Genomic DNA, 12,131 nt, shown 5'->3' on the forward strand with positions numbered 1-12,131 from the left:
TGTCATATGGCACTCGCGACGTATATGCTGAAATTGAATGTAAAGAATACGTCTTTTGTAGCGGGCGTCCCTCTACTGCAGTGTCACACATGACGAATAAAAAGGAAAACAGCAGAACGTCTGTGTAGGGCCATGTTTTTACCTACAGTGTCACTTGGCTGAATGTGTATAAGGCTCTGTGGCATCACTCAAACGCAGCCAAATTGTCACACTAGCTGTGTATCTCTAACAAAGTTGACGTATGCCCTCACCTCGGTGCCGGTTAAAACGATTTCGCCCCCGGGTGGGCTCGAACCACCAACCTTTCGGTTAACAGCCGAACGCGCTAGCCGATTGCGCCACGGAGGCCTTGACTTTGGCTCCCTTGTGCTCTGTATATCAACGCAATTCGTATACCTTCTGCAGGAATCTCGCAGAATGGTAGCATTTGCTTACGCCTCTTCACATGGATAACGTGCATGCACACTGTAGCGAGGCTCGTAAACGAATGACATCGCCAAGCATGACATTATACTACAAAATGCATACAAACCAATGTTCTGCCTATGCATTCAGAAAACCTCTGAGGCCAGTAGAATACTTGTCATAGGTTGTAGAACATCCCTTTCATTCAGTGTACTGCCATGTGTTAGATGCTGCTCGAGATAGCTCCGCTCCTTGCAGGAAGGTTTAAAAAATGAATGCCTTCTGTGAGGTTCGAACTCACGACCCCTGGTTTACGAGACCAGTGCTCTACCACTGAGCTAAGAAGGCGGCAGCTTAGCGTTTGTGAGCTATCCCCAAATTGTTACTTCATCATACTGAATCTTGCAGCCCTCGACCAGATATCGGATTTGGCACACAGCTGCTGCTGGGGGTGTCCACATTGCCGTTTTCCAAATCTCTTGAATGTTTCGCCCTTACGATCGACGACGAGCGTCGGCCCACCAAAAGTTAGCGGTCTGCACAATCCTGACCTAGTGCACAGCTTGTGGGATAGCGTGGCTCGACTGCGAAATGCGCCTTTCGGCTCCTCTCTCTGGCTACAGTGCGCTGTTGTCCACAGTGGCACTGGCGTTGCCCATGGGGCTTCATGTAAGGCGACTGCACGTCGCTCGGCCAACAGCGGCCTACTGCAGACCGACACTTAAGACACACCAAATACAAATCGACATCGAGAGACAGGCCCTGTCATATGGCACTCGCGACGTATATGCTGAAATTGAATGTAAAGAATACGTCTTTTGTAGCGGGCGTCCCTCTACTGCAGTGTCACACATGACGAATAAAAAGGAAAACAGCAGAACGTCTGTGTAGGGCCATGTTTTTACCTACAGTGTCACTTGGCTGAATGTGTATAAGGCTCTGTGGCATCACTCAAACGCAGCCAAATTGTCACACTAGCTGTGTATCTCTAACAAAGTTGACGTATGCCCTCACCTCGGTGCCGGTTAAAACGATTTCGCCCCCGGGTGGGCTCGAACCACCAACCTTTCGGTTAACAGCCGAACGCGCTAGCCGATTGCGCCACGGAGGCCTTGACTTTGGCTCCCTTGTGCTCTGTATATCAACGCAATTCGTATACCTTCTGCAGGAATCTCGCAGAATGGTAGCATTTGCTTACGCCTCTTCACATGGATAACGTGCATGCACACTGTAGCGAGGCTCGTAAACGAATGACATCGCCAAGCATGACATTATACTACAAAATGCATACAAACCAATGTTCTGCCTATGCATTCAGAAAACCTCTGAGGCCAGTAGAATACTTGTCATAGGTTGTAGAACATCCCTTTCATTCAGTGTACTGCCATGTGTTAGATGCTGCTCGAGATAGCTCCGCTCCTTGCAGGAAGGTTTAAAAAATGAATGCCTTCTGTGAGGTTCGAACTCACGACCCCTGGTTTACGAGACCAGTGCTCTACCACTGAGCTAAGAAGGCGGCAGCTTAGCGTTTGTGAGCTATCCCCAAATTGTTACTTCATCATACTGAATCTTGCAGCCCTCGACCAGATATCGGATTTGGCACACAGCTGCTGCTGGGGGTGTCCACATTGCCGTTTTCCAAATCTCTTGAATGTTTCGCCCTTACGATCGACGACGAGCGTCGGCCCACCAAAAGTTAGCGGTCTGCACAATCCTGACCTAGTGCACAGCTTGTGGGATAGCGTGGCTCGACTGCGAAATGCGCCTTTCGGCTCCTCTCTCTGGCTACAGTGCGCTGTTGTCCACAGTGGCACTGGCGTTGCCCATGGGGCTTCATGTAAGGCGACTGCACGTCGCTCGGCCAACAGCGGCCTACTGCAGACCGACACTTAAGACACACCAAATACAAATCGACATCGAGAGACAGGCCCTGTCATATGGCACTCGCGACGTATATGCTGAAATTGAATGTAAAGAATACGTCTTTTGTAGCGGGCGTCCCTCTACTGCAGTGTCACACATGACGAATAAAAAGGAAAACAGCAGAACGTCTGTGTAGGGCCATGTTTTTACCTACAGTGTCACTTGGCTGAATGTGTATAAGGCTCTGTGGCATCACTCAAACGCAGCCAAATTGTCACACTAGCTGTGTATCTCTAACAAAGTTGACGTATGCCCTCACCTCGGTGCCGGTTGAAACGATTTCGCCCCCGGGTGGGCTCGAACCACCAACCTTTCGGTTAACAGCCGAACGCGCTAGCCGATTGCGCCACGGAGGCCTTGACTTTGGCTCCCTTGTGCTCTGTATATCAACGCAATTCGTATACCTTCTGCAGGAATCTCGCAGAATGGTAGCATTTGCTTACGCCTCTTCACATGGATAACGTGCATGCACACTGTAGCGAGGCTCGTAAACGAATGACATCGCCAAGCATGACATTATACTACAAAATGCATACAAACCAATGTTCTGCCTATGCATTCAGAAAACCTCTGAGGCCAGTAGAATACTTGTCATAGGTTGTAGAACATCCCTTTCATTCAGTGTACTGCCATGTGTTAGATGCTGCTCGAGATAGCTCCGCTCCTTGCAGGAAGGTTTAAAAAATGAATGCCTTCTGTGAGGTTCGAACTCACGACCCCTGGTTTACGAGACCAGTGCTCTACCACTGAGCTAAGAAGGCGGCAGCTTAGCGTTTGTGAGCTATCCCCAAATTGTTACTTCATCATACTGAATCTTGCAGCCCTCGACCAGATATCGGATTTGGCACACAGCTGCTGCTGGGGGTGTCCACATTGCCGTTTTCCAAATCTCTTGAATGTTTCGCCCTTACGATCGACGACGAGCGTCGGCCCACCAAAAGTTAGCGGTCTGCACAATCCTGACCTAGTGCACAGCTTGTGGGATAGCGTGGCTCGACTGCGAAATGCGCCTTTCGGCTCCTCTCTCTGGCTACAGTGCGCTGTTGTCCACAGTGGCACTGGCGTTGCCCATGGGGCTTCATGTAAGGCGACTGCACGTCGCTCGGCCAACAGCGGCCTACTGCAGACCGACACTTAAGACACACCAAATACAAATCGACATCGAGAGACAGGCCCTGTCATATGGCACTCGCGACGTATATGCTGAAATTGAATGTAAAGAATACGTCTTTTGTAGCGGGCGTCCCTCTACTGCAGTGTCACACATGACGAATAAAAAGGAAAACAGCAGAACGTCTGTGTAGGGCCATGTTTTTACCTACAGTGTCACTTGGCTGAATGTGTATAAGGCTCTGTGGCATCACTCAAACGCAGCCAAATTGTCACACTAGCTGTGTATCTCTAACAAAGTTGACGTATGCCCTCACCTCGGTGCCGGTTAAAACGATTTCGCCCCCGGGTGGGCTCGAACCACCAACCTTTCGGTTAACAGCCGAACGCGCTAGCCGATTGCGCCACGGAGGCCTTGACTTTGACTCCCTTGTGCTCTGTATATCAACGCAATTCGTATACCTTCTGCAGGAATCTCGCAGAATGGTAGCATTTGCTTACGCCTCTTCACATGGATAACGTGCATGCACACTGTAGCGAGGCTCGTAAACGAATGACATCGCCAAGCATGACATTATACTACAAAGTGCATACAAACCAATGTTCTGCCTATGCATTCAGAAAACCTCTGAGGCCAGTAGAATACTTGTCATAGGTTGTAGAACATCCCTTTCATTCAGTGTACTGCCATGTGTTAGATGCTGCTCGAGATAGCTCCGCTCCTTGCAGGAAGGTTTAAAAAATGAATGCCTTCTGTGAGGTTCGAACTCACGACCCCTGGTTTACGAGACCAGTGCTCTACCACTGAGCTAAGAAGGCGGCAGCTTAGCGTTTGTGAGCTATCCCCAAATTGTTACTTCATCATACTGAATCTTGCAGCCCTCGACCAGATATCGGATTTGGCACACAGCTGCTGCTGGGGGTGTCCACATTGCCGTTTTCCAAATCTCTTGAATGTTTCGCCCTTACGATCGACGACGAGCGTCGGCCCACCAAAAGTTAGCGGTCTGCACAATCCTGACCTAGTGCACAGCTTGTGGGATAGCGTGGCTCGACTGCGAAATGCGCCTTTCGGCTCCTCTCTCTGGCTACAGTGCGCTGTTGTCCACAGTGGCACTGGCGTTGCCCATGGGGCTTCATGTAAGGCGACTGCACGTCGCTCGGCCAACAGCGGCCTACTGCAGACCGACACTTAAGACACACCAAATACAAATCGACATCGAGAGACAGGCCCTGTCATATGGCACTCGCGACGTATATGCTGAAATTGAATGTAAAGAATACGTCTTTTGTAGCGGGCGTCCCTCTACTGCAGTGTCACACATGACGAATAAAAAGGAAAACAGCAGAACGTCTGTGTAGGGCCATGTTTTTACCTACAGTGTCACTTGGCTGAATGTGTATAAGGCTCTGTGGCATCACTCAAACGCAGCCAAATTGTCACACTAGCTGTGTATCTCTAACAAAGTTGACGTATGCCCTCACCTCGGTGCCGGTTAAAACGATTTCGCCCCCGGGTGGGCTCGAACCACCAACCTTTCGGTTAACAGCCGAACGCGCTAGCCGATTGCGCCACGGAGGCCTTGACTTTGACTCCCTTGTGCTCTGTATATCAACGCAATTCGTATACCTTCTGCAGGAATCTCGCAGAATGGTAGCATTTGCTTACGCCTCTTCACATGGATAACGTGCATGCACACTGTAGCGAGGCTCGTAAACGAATGACATCGCCAAGCATGACATTATACTACAAAATGCATACAAACCAATGTTCTGCCTATGCATTCAGAAAACCTCTGAGGCCAGTAGAATACTTGTCATAGGTTGTAGAACATCCCTTTCATTCAGTGTACTGCCATGTGTTAGATGCTGCTCGAGATAGCTCCGCTCCTTGCAGGAAGGTTTAAAAAATGAATGCCTTCTGTGAGGTTCGAACTCACGACCCCTGGTTTACGAGACCAGTGCTCTACCACTGAGCTAAGAAGGCGGCAGCTTAGCGTTTGTGAGCTATCCCCAAATTGTTACTTCATCATACTGAATCTTGCAGCCCTCGACCAGATATCGGATTTGGCACACAGCTGCTGCTGGGGGTGTCCACATTGCCGTTTTCCAAATCTCTTGAATGTTTCGCCCTTACGATCGACGACGAGCGTCGGCCCACCAAAAGTTAGCGGTCTGCACAATCCTGACCTAGTGCACAGCTTGTGGGATAGCGTGGCTCGACTGCGAAATGCGCCTTTCGGCTCCTCTCTCTGGCTACAGTGCGCTGTTGTCCACAGTGGCACTGGCGTTGCCCATAGGGCTTCATGTAAGGCGACTGCACGTCGCTCGGCCAACAGCGGCCTACTGCAGACCGACACTTAAGACACACCAAATACAAATCGACATCGAGAGACAGGCCCTGTCATATGGCACTCGCGACGTATATGCTGAAATTGAATGTAAAGAATACGTCTTTTGTAGCGGGCGTCCCTCTACTGCAGTGTCACACATGACGAATAAAAAGGAAAACAGCAGAACGTCTGTGTAGGGCCATGTTTTTACCTACAGTGTCACTTGGCTGAATGTGTATAAGGCTCTGTGGCATCACTCAAACGCAGCCAAATTGTCACACTAGCTGTGTATCTCTAACAAAGTTGACGTATGTCCTCACCTCGGTGCCGGTTAAAACGATTTCACCCCCGGGTGGGCTCGAACCACCAACCTTTCGGTTAACAGCCGAACGCGCTAGCCGATTGCGCCACGGAGGCCTTGACTTTGGCTCCCTTGTGCTCTGTATATCAACGCAATTCGTATACCTTCTGCAGGAATCTCGCAGAATGGTAGCATTTGCTTACGCCTCTTCTCATGGATAACGTGCATGCACACTGTAGCGAGGCTCGTAAACGAATGACATCGCCAAGCATGACATTATACTACAAAATGCATACAAACCAATGTTCTGCCTATGCATTCAGAAAACCTCTGAGGCCAGTAGAATACTTGTCATAGGTTGTAGAACATCCCTTTCATTCAGTGTACTGCCATGTGTTAGATGCTGCTCGAGATAGCTCCGCTCCTTGCAGGAAGGTTTAAAAAATGAATGCCTTCTGTGAGGTTCGAACTCACGACCCCTGGTTTACGAGACCAGTGCTCTACCACTGAGCTAAGAAGGCAGCAGCTTAGCGTTTGTGAGCTATCCCCAAATTGTTACTTCATCATACTGAATCTTGCAGCCCTCGACCAGATATCGGATTTGGCACACAGCTGCTGCTGGGGGTGTCCACATTGCCGTTTTCCAAATCTCTTGAATGTTTCGCCCTTACGATCGACGACGAGCGTCGGCCCACCAAAAGTTAGCGGTCTGCACAATCCTGACCTAGTGCACAGCTTGTGGGATAGCGTGGCTCGACTGCGAAATGCGCCTTTCGGCTCCTCTCTCTGGCTACAGTGCGCTGTTGTCCACAGTGGCACTGGCGTTGCCCATGGGGCTTCATGTAAGGCGACTGCACGTCGCTCGGCCAACAGCGGCCTACTGCAGACCGACACTTAAGACACACCAAATACAAATCGACATCGAGAGACAGGCCCTGTCATATGGCACTCGCGACGTATATGCTGAAATTGAATGTAAAGAATACGTCTTTTGTAGCGGGCGTCCCTCTACTGCAGTGTCACACATGACGAATAAAAAGGAAAACAGCAGAACGTCTGTGTAGGGCCATGTTTTTACCTACAGTGTCACTTGGCTGAATGTGTATAAGGCTCTGTGGCATCACTCAAACGCAGCCAAATTGTCACACTAGCTGTGTATCTCTAACAAAGTTGACGTATGCCCTCACCTCGGTGCCGGTTAAAACGATTTCGCCCCCGGGTGGGCTCGAACCACCAACCTTTCGGTTAACAGCCGAACGCGCTAGCCGATTGCGCCACGGAGGCCTTGACTTTGGCTCCCTTGTGCTCTGTATATCAACGCAATTCGTATACCTTCTGCAGGAATCTCGCAGAATGGTAGCATTTGCTTACGCCTCTTCACATGGATAACGTGCATGCACACTGTAGCGAGGCTCGTAAACGAATGACATCGCCAAGCATGACATTATACTACAAAATGCATACAAACCAATGTTCTGCCTATGCATTCAGAAAACCTCTGAGGCCAGTAGAATACTTGTCATAGGTTGTAGAACATCCCTTTCATTCAGTGTACTGCCATGTGTTAGATGCTGCTCGAGATAGCTCCGCTCCTTGCAGGAAGGTTTAAAAAATGAATGCCTTCTGTGAGGTTCGAACTCACGACCCCTGGTTTACGAGACCAGTGCTCTACCACTGAGCTAAGAAGGCGGCAGCTTAGCGTTTGTGAGCTATCCCCAAATTGTTACTTCATCATACTGAATCTTGCAGCCCTCGACCAGATATCGGATTTGGCACACAGCTGCTGCTGGGGGTGTCCACATTGCCGTTTTCCAAATCTCTTGAATGTTTCGCCCTTACGATCGACGACGAGCGTCGGCCCACCAAAAGTTAGCGGTCTGCACAATCCTGACCTAGTGCACAGCTTGTGGGATAGCGTGGCTCGACTGCGAAATGCGCCTTTCGGCTCCTCTCTCTGGCTACAGTGCGCTGTTGTCCACAGTGGCACTGGCGTTGCCCATGGGGCTTCATGTAAGGCGACTGCACGTCGCTCGGCCAACAGCGGCCTACTGCAGACCGACACTTAAGACACACCAAATACAAATCGACATCGAGAGACAGGCCCTGTCATATGGCACTCGCGACGTATATGCTGAAATTGAATGTAAAGAATACGTCTTTTGTAGCGGGCGTCCCTCTACTGCAGTGTCACACATGACGAATAAAAAGGAAAACAGCAGAACGTCTGTGTAGGGCCATGTTTTTACCTACAGTGTCACGTGGCTGAATGTGTATAAGGCTCTGTGGCATCACTCAAACGCAGCCAAATTGTCACACTAGCTGTGTATCTGTAACAAAGTTGACGTATGTCCTCACCTCGGTGCCGGTTAAAACGATTTCACCCCCGGGTGGGCTCGAACCACCAACCTTTCGGTTAACAGCCGAACGCGCTAGCCGATTGCGCCACGGAGGCCTTGACTTTGGCTCCCTTGTGCTCTGTATATCAACGCAATTCGTATACCTTCTGCAGGAATCTCGCAGAATGGTAGCATTTGCTTACGCCTCTTCTCATGGATAACGTGCATGCACACTGTAGCGAGGCTCGTAAACGAATGACATCGCCAAGCATGACATTATACTACAAAATGCATACAAACCAATGTTCTGCCTATGCATTCAGAAAACCTCTGAGGCCAGTAGAATACTTGTCATAGGTTGTAGAACATCCCTTTCATTCAGTGTACTGCCATGTGTTAGATGCTGCTCGAGATAGCTCCGCTCCTTGCAGGAAGGTTTAAAAAATGAATGCCTTCTGTGAGGTTCGAACTCACGACCCCTGGTTTACGAGACCAGTGCTCTACCACTGAGCTAAGAAGGCAGCAGCTTAGCGTTTGTGAGCTATCCCCAAATTGTTACTTCATCATACTGAATCTTGCAGCCCTCGACCAGATATCGGATTTGGCACACAGCTGCTGCTGGGGGTGTCCACATTGCCGTTTTCCAAATCTCTTGAATGTTTCGCCCTTACGATCGACGACGAGCGTCGGCCCACCAAAAGTTAGCGGTCTGCACAATCCTGACCTAGTGCACAGCTTGTGGGATAGCGTGGCTCGACTGCGAAATGCGCCTTTCGGCTCCTCTCTCTGGCTACAGTGCGCTGTTGTCCACAGTGGCACTGGCGTTGCCCATGGGGCTTCATGTAAGGCGACTGCACGTCGCTCGGCCAACAGCGGCCTACTGCAGACCGACACTTAAGACACACCAAATACAAATCGACATCGAGAGACAGGCCCTGTCATATGGCACTCGCGACGTATATGCTGAAATTGAATGTAAAGAATACGTCTTTTGTAGCGGGCGTCCCTCTACTGCAGTGTCACACATGACGAATAAAAAGGAAAACAGCAGAACGTCTGTGTAGGGCCATGTTTTTACCTACAGTGTCACTTGGCTGAATGTGTATAAGGCTCTGTGGCATCACTCAAACGCAGCCAAATTGTCACACTAGCTGTGTATCTCTAACAAAGTTGACGTATGCCCTCACCTCGGTGCCGGTTAAAACGATTTCGCCCCCGGGTGGGCTCGAACCACCAACCTTTCGGTTAACAGCCGAACGCGCTAGCCGATTGCGCCACGGAGGCCTTGACTTTGGCTCCCTTGTGCTCTGTATATCAACGCAATTCGTATACCTTCTGCAGGAATCTCGCAGAATGGTAGCATTTGCTTACGCCTCTTCACATGGATAACGTGCATGCACACTGTAGCGAGGCTCGTAAACGAATGACATCGCCAAGCATGACATTATACTACAAAATGCATACAAACCAATGTTCTGCCTATGCATTCAGAAAACCTCTGAGGCCAGTAGAATACTTGTCATAGGTTGTAGAACATCCCTTTCATTCAGTGTACTGCCATGTGTTAGATGCTGCTCGAGATAGCTCCGCTCCTTGCAGGAAGGTTTAAAAAATGAATGCCTTCTGTGAGGTTCGAACTCACGACCCCTGGTTTACGAGACCAGTGCTCTACCACTGAGCTAAGAAGGCGGCAGCTTAGCGTTTGTGAGCTATCCCCAAATTGTTACTTCATCATACTGAATCTTGCAGCCCTCGACCAGATATCGGATTTGGCACACAGCTGCTGCTGGGGGTGTCCACATTGCCGTTTTCCAAATCTCTTGAATGTTTCGCCCTTACGATCGACGACGAGCGTCGGCCCACCAAAAGTTAGCGGTCTGCACAATCCTGACCTAGTGCACAGCTTGTGGGATAGCGTGGCTCGACTGCGAAATGCGCCTTTCGGCTCCTCTCTCTGGCTACAGTGCGCTGTTGTCCACAGTGGCACTGGCGTTGCCCATGGGGCTTCATGTAAGGCGACTGCACGTCGCTCGGCCAACAGCGGCCTACTGCAGACCGACACTTAAGACACACCAAATACAAATCGACATCGAGAGACAGGCCCTGTCATATGGCACTCGCGACGTATATGCTGAAATTGAATGTAAAGAATACGTCTTTTGTAGCGGGCGTCCCTCTACTGCAGTGTCACACATGACGAATAAAAAGGAAAACAGCAGAACGTCTGTGTAGGGCCATGTTTTTACCTACAGTGTCACTTGGCTGAATGTGTATAAGGCTCTGTGGCATCACTCAAACGCAGCCAAATTGTCACACTAGCTGTGTATCTCTAACAAAGTTGACGTATGCCCTCACCTCGGTGCCGGTTAAAACGATTTCGCCCCCGGGTGGGCTCGAACCACCAACCTTTCGGTTAACAGCCGAACGCGCTAGCCGATTGCGCCACGGAGGCCTTGACTTTGGCTCCCTTGTGCTCTGTATATCAACGCAATTCGTATACCTTCTGCAGGAATCTCGCAGAATGGTAGCATTTGCTTACGCCTCTTCACATGGATAACGTGCATGCACACTGTAGCGAGGCTCGTAAACGAATGACATCGCCAAGCATGACATTATACTACAAAATGCATACAAACCAATGTTCTGCCTATGCATTCAGAAAACCTCTGAGGCCAGTAGAATACTTGTCATAGGTTGTAGAACATCCCTTTCATTCAGTGTACTGCCATGTGTTAGATGCTGCTCGAGATAGCTCCGCTCCTTGCAGGAAGGTTTAAAAAATGAATGCCTTCTGTGAGGTTCGAACTCACGACCCCTGGTTTACGAGACCAGTGCTCTACCACTGAGCTAAGAAGGCGGCAGCTTAGCGTTTGTGAGCTATCCCCAAATTGTTACTTCATCATACTGAATCTTGCAGCCCTCGACCAGATATCGGATTTGGCACACAGCTGCTGCTGGGGGTGTCCACATTGCCGTTTTCCAAATCTCTTGAATGTTTCGCCCTTACGATCGACGACGAGCGTCGGCCCACCAAAAGTTAGCGGTCTGCACAATCCTGACCTAGTGCACAGCTTGTGGGATAGCGTGGCTCGACTGCGAAATGCGCCTTTCGGCTCCTCTCTCTGGCTACAGTGCGCTGTTGTCCACAGTGGCACTGGCGTTGCCCATGGGGCTTCATGTAAGGCGACTGCACGTCGCTCGGCCAACAGCGGCCTACTGCAGACCGACACTTAAGACACACCAAATACAAATCGACATCGAGAGACAGGCCCTGTCATATGGCACTCGCGACGTATACGCTGAAATTGAATGTAAAGAATACGTCTTTTGTAGCGGGCGTCCCTCTACTGCAGTGTCACACATGACGAATAAAAAGGAAAACAGCAGAACGTCTGTGTAGGGCCATGTTTTTACCTACAGTGTCACTTGGCTGAATGTGTATAAGGCTCTGTGGCATCACTCAAACGCAGCCAAATTGTCACACTAGCTGTGTATCTCTAACAAAGTTGACGTATGCCCTCACCTCGGTGCCGGTTAAAACGATTTCGCCCCCGGGTGGGCTCGAACCACCAACCTTTCGGTTAACAGCCGAACGCGCTAGCCGATTGCGCCACGGAGGCCTTGACTTTGGCTCCCTTGTGCTCTGTATATCAACGCAATTCGTATACCTTCTGCAGGAATCTCGCAGAATGGTAGCATTTGCTTACGCCTCTTCACATGGAT

General features: G+C 50.0%; 21 non-coding genes across 21 annotated transcripts; all 21 read right to left on the reverse strand.

The window, feature by feature from the left end:
* Positions 1 to 274: 274 nt before the first annotated feature.
* Positions 275 to 348, reverse strand: Trnan-guu. The gene has a single exon. It is a non-coding gene; the product is annotated as a tRNA-Asn (tRNA).
* A 333-nt stretch (positions 349 to 681) lies between these two features.
* Positions 682 to 753, reverse strand: Trnat-cgu. Its single transcript has one exon. It is a non-coding gene; the product is annotated as a tRNA-Thr (tRNA).
* Positions 754 to 1,442: 689 nt separating this feature from the next.
* Positions 1,443 to 1,516, reverse strand: Trnan-guu. Its single transcript has one exon. It is a non-coding gene; the product is annotated as a tRNA-Asn (tRNA).
* Positions 1,517 to 1,849: 333 nt separating this feature from the next.
* On the reverse strand, positions 1,850 to 1,921 carry Trnat-cgu. The gene has a single exon. It is a non-coding gene; the product is annotated as a tRNA-Thr (tRNA).
* A 689-nt stretch (positions 1,922 to 2,610) lies between these two features.
* On the reverse strand, positions 2,611 to 2,684 carry Trnan-guu. Its single transcript has one exon. It is a non-coding gene; the product is annotated as a tRNA-Asn (tRNA).
* Positions 2,685 to 3,017: 333 nt separating this feature from the next.
* Positions 3,018 to 3,089, reverse strand: Trnat-cgu. The gene has a single exon. It is a non-coding gene; the product is annotated as a tRNA-Thr (tRNA).
* A 689-nt stretch (positions 3,090 to 3,778) lies between these two features.
* On the reverse strand, positions 3,779 to 3,852 carry Trnan-guu. The gene has a single exon. It is a non-coding gene; the product is annotated as a tRNA-Asn (tRNA).
* Positions 3,853 to 4,185: 333 nt separating this feature from the next.
* Positions 4,186 to 4,257, reverse strand: Trnat-cgu. The gene has a single exon. It is a non-coding gene; the product is annotated as a tRNA-Thr (tRNA).
* Positions 4,258 to 4,946: 689 nt separating this feature from the next.
* Positions 4,947 to 5,020, reverse strand: Trnan-guu. The gene has a single exon. It is a non-coding gene; the product is annotated as a tRNA-Asn (tRNA).
* Positions 5,021 to 5,353: 333 nt separating this feature from the next.
* On the reverse strand, positions 5,354 to 5,425 carry Trnat-cgu. The gene has a single exon. It is a non-coding gene; the product is annotated as a tRNA-Thr (tRNA).
* A 689-nt stretch (positions 5,426 to 6,114) lies between these two features.
* On the reverse strand, positions 6,115 to 6,188 carry Trnan-guu. Its single transcript has one exon. It is a non-coding gene; the product is annotated as a tRNA-Asn (tRNA).
* Positions 6,189 to 6,521: 333 nt separating this feature from the next.
* Trnat-cgu lies at positions 6,522 to 6,593 on the reverse strand. The gene has a single exon. It is a non-coding gene; the product is annotated as a tRNA-Thr (tRNA).
* A 689-nt stretch (positions 6,594 to 7,282) lies between these two features.
* On the reverse strand, positions 7,283 to 7,356 carry Trnan-guu. The gene has a single exon. It is a non-coding gene; the product is annotated as a tRNA-Asn (tRNA).
* A 333-nt stretch (positions 7,357 to 7,689) lies between these two features.
* On the reverse strand, positions 7,690 to 7,761 carry Trnat-cgu. Its single transcript has one exon. It is a non-coding gene; the product is annotated as a tRNA-Thr (tRNA).
* Positions 7,762 to 8,450: 689 nt separating this feature from the next.
* Positions 8,451 to 8,524, reverse strand: Trnan-guu. The gene has a single exon. It is a non-coding gene; the product is annotated as a tRNA-Asn (tRNA).
* A 333-nt stretch (positions 8,525 to 8,857) lies between these two features.
* Trnat-cgu lies at positions 8,858 to 8,929 on the reverse strand. The gene has a single exon. It is a non-coding gene; the product is annotated as a tRNA-Thr (tRNA).
* Positions 8,930 to 9,618: 689 nt separating this feature from the next.
* Trnan-guu lies at positions 9,619 to 9,692 on the reverse strand. The gene has a single exon. It is a non-coding gene; the product is annotated as a tRNA-Asn (tRNA).
* A 333-nt stretch (positions 9,693 to 10,025) lies between these two features.
* Trnat-cgu lies at positions 10,026 to 10,097 on the reverse strand. Its single transcript has one exon. It is a non-coding gene; the product is annotated as a tRNA-Thr (tRNA).
* Positions 10,098 to 10,786: 689 nt separating this feature from the next.
* Trnan-guu lies at positions 10,787 to 10,860 on the reverse strand. Its single transcript has one exon. It is a non-coding gene; the product is annotated as a tRNA-Asn (tRNA).
* Positions 10,861 to 11,193: 333 nt separating this feature from the next.
* On the reverse strand, positions 11,194 to 11,265 carry Trnat-cgu. Its single transcript has one exon. It is a non-coding gene; the product is annotated as a tRNA-Thr (tRNA).
* Positions 11,266 to 11,954: 689 nt separating this feature from the next.
* Trnan-guu lies at positions 11,955 to 12,028 on the reverse strand. The gene has a single exon. It is a non-coding gene; the product is annotated as a tRNA-Asn (tRNA).
* Positions 12,029 to 12,131: the final 103 nt, after the last annotated feature.

The sequence above is a fragment of the Schistocerca americana genome, chromosome 5 (genome assembly GCF_021461395.2).
Source record: "Schistocerca americana isolate TAMUIC-IGC-003095 chromosome 5, iqSchAmer2.1, whole genome shotgun sequence".
Classification (NCBI taxonomy): domain Eukaryota; kingdom Metazoa; phylum Arthropoda; class Insecta; order Orthoptera; family Acrididae; genus Schistocerca; species Schistocerca americana.